The sequence below is a fragment of the Pipistrellus kuhlii genome, unplaced genomic scaffold (assembly GCF_014108245.1).
Source record: "Pipistrellus kuhlii isolate mPipKuh1 unplaced genomic scaffold, mPipKuh1.p scaffold_m20_p_15, whole genome shotgun sequence".
NCBI classification, from domain to species: domain Eukaryota; kingdom Metazoa; phylum Chordata; class Mammalia; order Chiroptera; family Vespertilionidae; genus Pipistrellus; species Pipistrellus kuhlii.
The window spans coordinates 31,568,994-31,577,199 of record NW_023425460.1 but is presented as its reverse complement, the minus strand read 5'-3'; the positions used below and the strand labels follow the sequence as shown (position 1 = coordinate 31,577,199).

At 38.8% G+C, this 8,206-nt stretch overlaps 1 non-coding gene across 1 annotated transcript; it reads right to left on the bottom strand.

The window, feature by feature from the left end:
- Positions 1-638: 638 nt before the first annotated feature.
- On the bottom strand, positions 639-798 carry LOC118719625. Its single transcript, XR_004988197.1, has one exon. It is a non-coding gene; the product is annotated as a U1 spliceosomal RNA (small nuclear RNA).
- Positions 799-8,206: the final 7,408 nt, after the last annotated feature.

Below are 8,206 nucleotides of genomic sequence, written 5' to 3'. Positions count from 1 at the left end.
GTTGTCTTTTTCATGCTCAACTGGCTGTTCTAGTAAACGACACTTAGAACAGCTGCGCCACATTGTGGAGAGAAACAATATAGTGCTAGAAAAAGTACAGGACACTGTCCCAATACATCACGGGCGCTGCAGTTTCCACTTTTTCCTGAAGAGGGAACCATTTCCCTGCATTTTTAAAACAAGGACCTTTTTTTTTTTTTTCCCTTTCCTGCCTGTATGATCTTAGCAAACATCTCCTGGGAGAAGGCATGGGGTGGAACATCCTTGCCAGATCAGAAATCAAAAACCAACATGTTGTAAAACTAGAATAAATGGAGAAAGAGGCCAAGCAGGCACAAGCCTTCTGTGGAAGTTAAGTCAATCTCTGAGACAGTCTGGATCAGGGTAAAGAATATATAGGTGGTCCCCCAAGTCAAAGTGTGATTTTATAAAGACATGTTTATGTGGGGTAGTATCTGCTTCACTTATGTCTTTAAAAGTTTTATTTTATTCAGAGGGTACACATGAGTCAGGCATTAATTAATAGATCCGGCCTCTTGTCTGGTGATATTTCTACCCAATGACACAGAGGCTTATGTTGGTGGAGCAGGTTGGGTCACTATAGTGTTGTTCTGATTATGCATACTTTTTTTTTTAATTGGGGGAGAACATGAATACAGTCACCACCACCAAAATTATGCAGTTGATTTTCCCACATTTGAGGAAATTGCAGGAGTCAGCATACCTGGAGGGTAATGTGTACGCTTCACCCTGGGAAAATCACCTTCCTGATCATGGTATATCTCCCCTGCCAAGTATAACCATGTATCTTTTGATTAAGTCCCACCTGGCTAAGCGTCACTGTTTCTCTCTCTCTCTCTCTCTCTCTCTCTCTCTCTCTCTCTCTCTCTCTCTCACACACACACACACACACACACACACACACACATACACACACACTTTTTGTTATTTGTACCTGGACATTTTTTCAATGGTCTAATCATATTTAGGGATTGAGCTAAATTAGCACAGTTATAAAGAGAATATCTTAAAATTCACATAAATCCACTAGTCTGCTTGGTTGTATTCTCTTCTTGTTTTCCAATAGTTGCATGCATACTTCAAAATAGGCCTTCTAGCGATCACCTAGAAGGATGTACAACTCTGCAGATTTGCATTCAGTTTCCTGGCAGAAGATGGTATGGTTTTGTTTCTCTGCAAGCTACTTGGTTTTCCCCTGAAATGGGGTTATACTTGTTGCCAAGATCACATGGTTTAATGTCATGGTTTTGTTTGTTCAATTGTGTTTGCTCTCTCTCCCACTGGGCAGTAAGCCCTTTGACTGCAGGCTCCATGCCTGGATCTCTTACTTCCCTTGTAGACTCACCTCCCATGTGGTTGGGCATGCACTAGTTGCTCAGTACAAATGGTTACGTGGACAGGTTGAATAATGAGGAAAGGTGTATTAAAAGGAGAACTAGGAGAGAGAAAAACAGAAAGGGATTTTAAAAAAATGTTTCTGAAAGACTGACTTAACTGACCAATGAAAGGAAGAGATTGCAAAAGTGGAAATGGAAAAGAAAGTCTAATTGAAGGCAATGGGAATAGAGGAAATAAAATTCTAGTTTTTTTTCAAAACATGGAAATATTATTGAGGATAATAACTTCTGAGGAGATATCGTGGTAAGTGTAGGAAGAACTAAAAATGTTCTTGCTGATTGAAGACAAAAATAAATGCTATAAGGCTATCCTGTGAAAGAAATTTGTAATTTTGCAATGAGTTCAGGTTGGTGAATGAGTCTACAGATTTAATACAATAGGCCAAGCTTAAAATCCTTCCTGGATGCTAGAATAAAAAATTGAATACCTAAAATTTAAAGTTTTAAATATTTTTTTATTATTCTGTAGTGTTGAGCCAGTTTAAGTGTCCACAAAGATTTCAAAGAATTCTACTTTGGCTTCTTAGGGACCGTGGATAAAAGAGCATCGCCTAACATTCCCGACACTCAGTCTCCTCAGTGGGGCACATTTTCCAGAGCCCCTTATTTAGTATATTTTAATGCTTATGGATATAATCTAGAAAGGATTAAGACTTGCCCAAATGAGAGCTTATTTGGAAATAGATGTTTTAATTTCTTTTTTCCAGTTGCTTTTAATTGCCCATATACTCAATAAAATACCATCTGTAATATTTTATTTTATTTTTTTCCATCTGTAATATTTTAAAGCAAAACTCAGAATTGTATTATTTCACTTACATCTATTTTTAAAAATTTTTTATAATGGGGTAGGCAGGAGTGCATGTTCTTCCTTTGAGGATGATCCTTTCAGGGTTTTCCTAACCAGATCATTGACTACTGACTCCTTTATCCCTGCCTCTTTAATAAAACTGTTCTCAAACTTCAGTTTATAACTCTTTAAATGTCTTCTAAGCTTAGCTGTCGTCTCCTTAAAATGTCCTTTTCTCCTGAACACCTACCCCTTTAAAAGTCTTCAGTCTGGCCCTAGCTGGTTAGAATGTGGGCCCCATACACAAAAGGGTGGTGGATTTGATTCCTGGTTAAGGGCACATACTAGCTTGTAGGTTCAATCTCTCTCTCCCTCTCTTTCCCTCTCTCCCACTCTCGCTTTCTTCATCCCTCCTTCCCTCCCTTCCATTTTCTCTTTCTCCCTTTGTCCTCCTTCCCTCCCTTCCATTCTCTCTCTTAAAAATAAAAGAATGAAAAAAATATCCTCAGGTGAAGATTAAAAAACAAACAAAAGAAGTTTTCAATATGCAAAGGTCCTTTCCTCAAGTATCTGCTCTGTCTTGGATATCTGCACTTTTAAATCTCTTTTCTTTGGGATACCTTTCCCTTAAATTTATCTACCTTATCCTGGGCTTTAGACCCTTTATTTTTTCAAATAAAACTCAAAATTTTATCACTTTACTTGTATCTATTTCTTACTTAAATAATTGCTTTTCTGTCTCTGAAGTGAGGGTTTTGATGGAAGCATTTTATATTGTTTGAGGGATAGATAATGCATGGACTTTAGTAATATAAACGTGAAATGGCTGGGATGTGGATCTGTGACTTGGTTGTAAAAAAGAATACATAAGCCTAAAAACAGTAAAATCTTAGAGTAGAGCTCACTGGTTAATTGGGTTTCTGATTAACTGTGGGTTAATGAGAAGACACTTAGTGTTTGAAATCTCTCTAAATCACCTCAGTGCATTTTCTTGCTTTAATAAGTACTCTAATGAACATAATTAGATCTTCTCTCACCTAGTCAGCATTCTGCAATGCCTTGGGATCATTAATCTGAACATAATATATAATTCTATACTATATTGTAGCTACAAAAGGTATAGGAGTTTAAGATGACTCCTGAACATTTCTATAGTTTTAAAAGTTAAATCTCTATTTAAAATAGAGTGACCTGTGCATTCCACTCTATGTAAATTTGTCTTAATTAATTAATAAGTCAATGCATATTACGTATCATAACTCATAGACTATTCAATTCATAAGAGACTTTTGAGGTTACGAAATTCAATGCCATTATTTAACAGGTAAGAAACCAAGGCCCAGAAAGTAATAAGCTCCACTACAGTGCCCCTTGATTGGAAAACCAATGGCCCTGGGGCTCCTCTGTGCTCCAACTTTCAAAAGATTTGGGATTCTTGCCGAGACTGGTTTGGCTCAATGGATAGAGCGTCGGCTTGGGGACTGAAGGGTCCCAGGTTCGATTCCGGTCAAGGGCATGTACCTTGGTTGCGGGCATATCCCCAGTAGGGGGTGTGCAAGAGGCAGCTGATCGATGACTCTCTCATCAATGTTTCTAACTCTCTATCTCTCTCCCTTCCTCTCTGTACAAAATCAATAAAAAATAAATAAATAAATAAAAGATTTGGGATTCTTGTCTCTTGTCTCCCTTCTTCCATAAAAGTGGAGTCCATTCTCAAAACTGGTTATTTGGAATGTTTGATTAAATGAATGTAAGCTCCCTAGGGCAATACATTTTATTTGTGTGATTCACATCTAGAACTACGCCAGTCTCTTAAAAGGCTCTCAGTAAATGTTTGTTGAATGAAAGAATAAATGAAATTGAAATATTTATTATACATAAGATAACTTGATTTCAAGCTCATGGGCTACATATTGCTCTATGTTAATCTACTCAGTTTTCATCAAGTATCCAGATTACAGGTTAGAATTATTATGGTCAAAACTTTGAGTTCATAACTAGAAAATAAAAGTAAAAGGATAAATATTAAATAACTGTTATGGTAAACCATTGTGAACTTTTGTCTTACTTTAGGCATCTCAGTTTCAAATACCAATTGTTTGAAGTGAGGAACCCAGACATTAAATTGTAAAATGCTCTTTAGTCAAATGAACCAACAAAATAGAAAATGTCACAACTCAGCTTTGCAATGCTGTTTGTTATACACAAATTCTATATAATATTTAATACACCTCTTCAAACAAGGCCAAAAAAAGCCATCAAAACTAGAGAGAATAAAAATGTCTGGGACCCTGGACCCTGTATTTATTAATCCTCACCCGAGTATATTTTTCCATTGATTTCCTTGTTGTTGTTGAGAGAGTGGAAGAGAGAGGGAGAGAAGAGAGAGAGAAACAAAGATGTGAGAGAGACACCTTGATTGGTTGCCTCCTGCATGACGAGCCTGCAAAAAAAGTGCCCTTGACCAGAATTGAACCCATAATCCTTCAATCTGTGGGGCTGATGCTCTATCCACTGAGCCAAACCAGCATGGCCTATACCCTGTACTTATTATCAGATATGCCCTTTGACTCTCAAAATTGGGGGTGGGGGGGTTGCTTAAATCATCTGATGAGTGCATTAGTATTAAGAAATACCTCGGAAACAAACCCAAGAAAGATGAATTGCAAAAGCCCTCCACTTAAGGACCAGTTTAAAATTTAGCAGCGTAAACATCTAAGGTTATGCATACACAGGTGTATTTGGACTTGGAGTCGTGGTTTCAATAAGGCAAAATGAGAAGATGGTACTTATCTACCAAAGTAGACCCAGTGTCTTATTATTACTTTTTTATTCCAGGAAATGCTTTAAGTCACCATAATTCTTTAAATTTCTCTTTTCTTGAAACACCACTAAACCATTAAGTTGAGGATCAGGTCTAATTCACATTTGTGTCTGCAGTACTTGGCATAATGGTGGAAAATGAAAGGAACTTTAGCAGTATTAGTTGAATGAATGAAAGTTAGGGATAGACTAACGATATAACGATAGATGGAATACTTAACTAGAGTTGAAGAGATGGGCAAAAATGAAATGAAATAAAGACATCTTTTTGGAGCTTCAATCCTGAGTATTTCTGAGCTTGCCTTAGTCGCCATTATCTGGAATGTCCACTGGGAACAGAGTTTTGTAACACACACACACACACACACACACACACACACACACACACACACATTTGATTTTGCCTAAATACATTGAAAGGACAGCATTCCTACTTCTTTATTTCCACTTCTACCTACTTCCTGAACTAGCCCTCCTATTAATAGGAGTTTTATGTGCCATGAAATATTGCTTTCTGGGTAGAAATTTGACTTTCTACACTCAGATTTCTATTCAAATTAACTTTAACCTATTTTGAACAAGAAATTACGTGGTAGGAGCGACCACACGGTTGTGAGAATGATTGGACATAGAGAATGCAGAGAAGCGGAGAGGCTTCCCTCCCCCTTAAGTTAGGAAGATAGCAGCCTGCGGGACTCAACGGGCTGAGCACTGAGCTCATCCGCCAACGTGGATGGAGCGTGCAGCGTCCTCGCTGACGTGCTAGTAGAATCCAAGGTCCTCGAAGTCAGGGCTGCTGTGAGGATCTGCTTTTCTGTGCTACGGCGTGAAACAGCATTTCTCAGGCCAGTTTGTCCTGATCTCATAATTCTGGAAATTTCAAGATCAGGGATGGAACCTGTACTTGATCTTTCCATTTTTCTAGGTAGCAAAGGGACTGAATGTATAAACCTCCAATAGTAAATGTCAGTTTCTGTTAACTTTTAATGTCTTAACCCTTAGGAAAGGAAGTGTCTTCTTGTATTTTTGTCGTTGATTTTAAGCATTTCACATAAATGGTTTTATTAGTTCTCTGGGCATCCCTATAATGCAGGGGTGATAGGGGAAGAGCGATGATACGCAACAAATCAAATTCCTGAACAGCAACAACAAAAAGGTTAGTTCTCAGCTAAGAGAGGTTTGGTTGTTCTTATTTATTTTTTATTTTATTTTATTTTTTGGTGTGTGTGTGTGTGTGTGTGTGTGTGTGTGTGTGTGCGCGCGCGCGCGCGCGTGCTCTTTACTGGATAACGTCTTTGTAGAGCAGAGGTTGAAAGCTTAAAGAAATGCTCTAAAATTTCCCAAAAACGCTTTATCTTGATGCTGTTTGAATGAGGAACGTAAGGAAATCTGTGAAAGGTGTTCTATTGTTAACTAACTTGTGACTTTCTTTGACGCTGAAGCCAGGCAAAATGATGAAATAATCAGAGTTATCTACCTGAATCTCCTCTCATTTCTATTCACCCTGGAGACCGCCTCCTTAACCCTGGACCTCCGGGTTATTGCCTCAAGGGCTAGTCTGCACTCCCACTGTGCTCCCTCTTTTAAAAAATATCCAAGCCCTTTGTTTTATCCTCTTTGGATCATCAGTTGTTTTCAAGAATGGCAGTTCCCTAATTTGATAAATTAATTAATGCTCTGACATTTGCTAAATCCATTTTCTTTTTCCACTTTCTCCTTAATTCACCCTGGCTTTTGTCCATCACTGTGTTGAAACTAAATTGTGTTACCTCCATTGTTTGAGTTAGAAGCATGGGACACCATTGATTCCTTCCTTCTTAAACATTCTTCCCTTAAACCTCATTTCCTTTTCTTTTGGATTTCCTCCTACCCATGGCCTCTAGACATTCCTCAGTCTCCTTTGTTGGCTGCTGCTCCTCTGCGCAACCCTTAAATGTTACCTCCCCCAAGTGCTCTCTGAGGTCTTTTTTTTATTCTAAACCTTCTAATTAGACCATCTCATATAGTCTATGACTCTGACTGCTTTTCTTATGCCCACCTCTCTCTCCCGAGGTTGAGACTTGCCCATAACCTGAATTTAGTCATGAGGAAATTGTAGAGGAACCCAAATTGAGTGACAGGGCACATGCCTGGGTTTCAGGCTCGATTCCCAGTAGGGAGCAGGTAGGAGATAGCCAATCAATGATTCTCTCTCATAATTGATGTTCTATCTCTCTCTCCCTCTCCCTTCCTCTCTGAAATCAATAAAAATATAAAGAAAGACTTCCTGAAAGCTGTGTCCCAGTCTTTTTTTAAAAAAATATCTTTATTGTTGAAAGTATTACAGATGCTCCCTATTTCCCCCATTGACCCCCTCCACCCCATCCCCACCCAAGACATTTCACACACTGTTGTCTGTGTGCATGAGTTTTCTCGACTTCCCAAAATGTGACAAAGCATGTGAATTTTAGGGTACATAGAAGGGGAGAGTGGAGTTATGACAGCTCAATGGGAAATGTGTTTTATAGCAGATATCTGGGACCTTGAGATAGCCCTCAAGTCACACTGTAGCGGCACTACCTACCTATACTCTTTGGTGAAAGTAATAGAGGCAAAATGGTGATAGATTTGACCCTGAAATTTTTGAATTCTAGCTCAGCAAATCATTTGCCATATTGCCTAGAGACATCTTACTTTGTTTTTCCACAGTAAATGAATATCACAATACAAGTTTATCTGGTCAATGAGGAAAAATAACATTAAAAAATCGTATAAGAAATAAACCTTTATTGTTTTCAGATGCAAAAGAAACATTTTTCCATGTCGAAATAACATTAATTCAGATTATTTCCATCATCTCCATAATGAAAGCATATCAGAATTGCTGTTTCTCTTTTCCTTCCTGTACCTTTTCCCCTCCCCTCCCATCTCCTCCTCTTGATGAATAATTTCAGTCCAAAGCCAGTAGGTAAGCAAAGACCTAGAACCCCAGCATTTCTTGCCCAAATGACCCCCGAGCCCACTTCCAGAGGCAGTGTGGGCCTCTTCCCTGGGCCTGTCCTCCAAGGGTGGACAGTGCCCCCTCTGCACACATCGTGTGGCTGCTTGAAGGGTGTGTGACTGAGCTGGAACATATGAGTTAGAAGGTTCACCTGACTGAGCATGAGGGGAGAGGAGGGCGCTAGAGCCTGGTGGG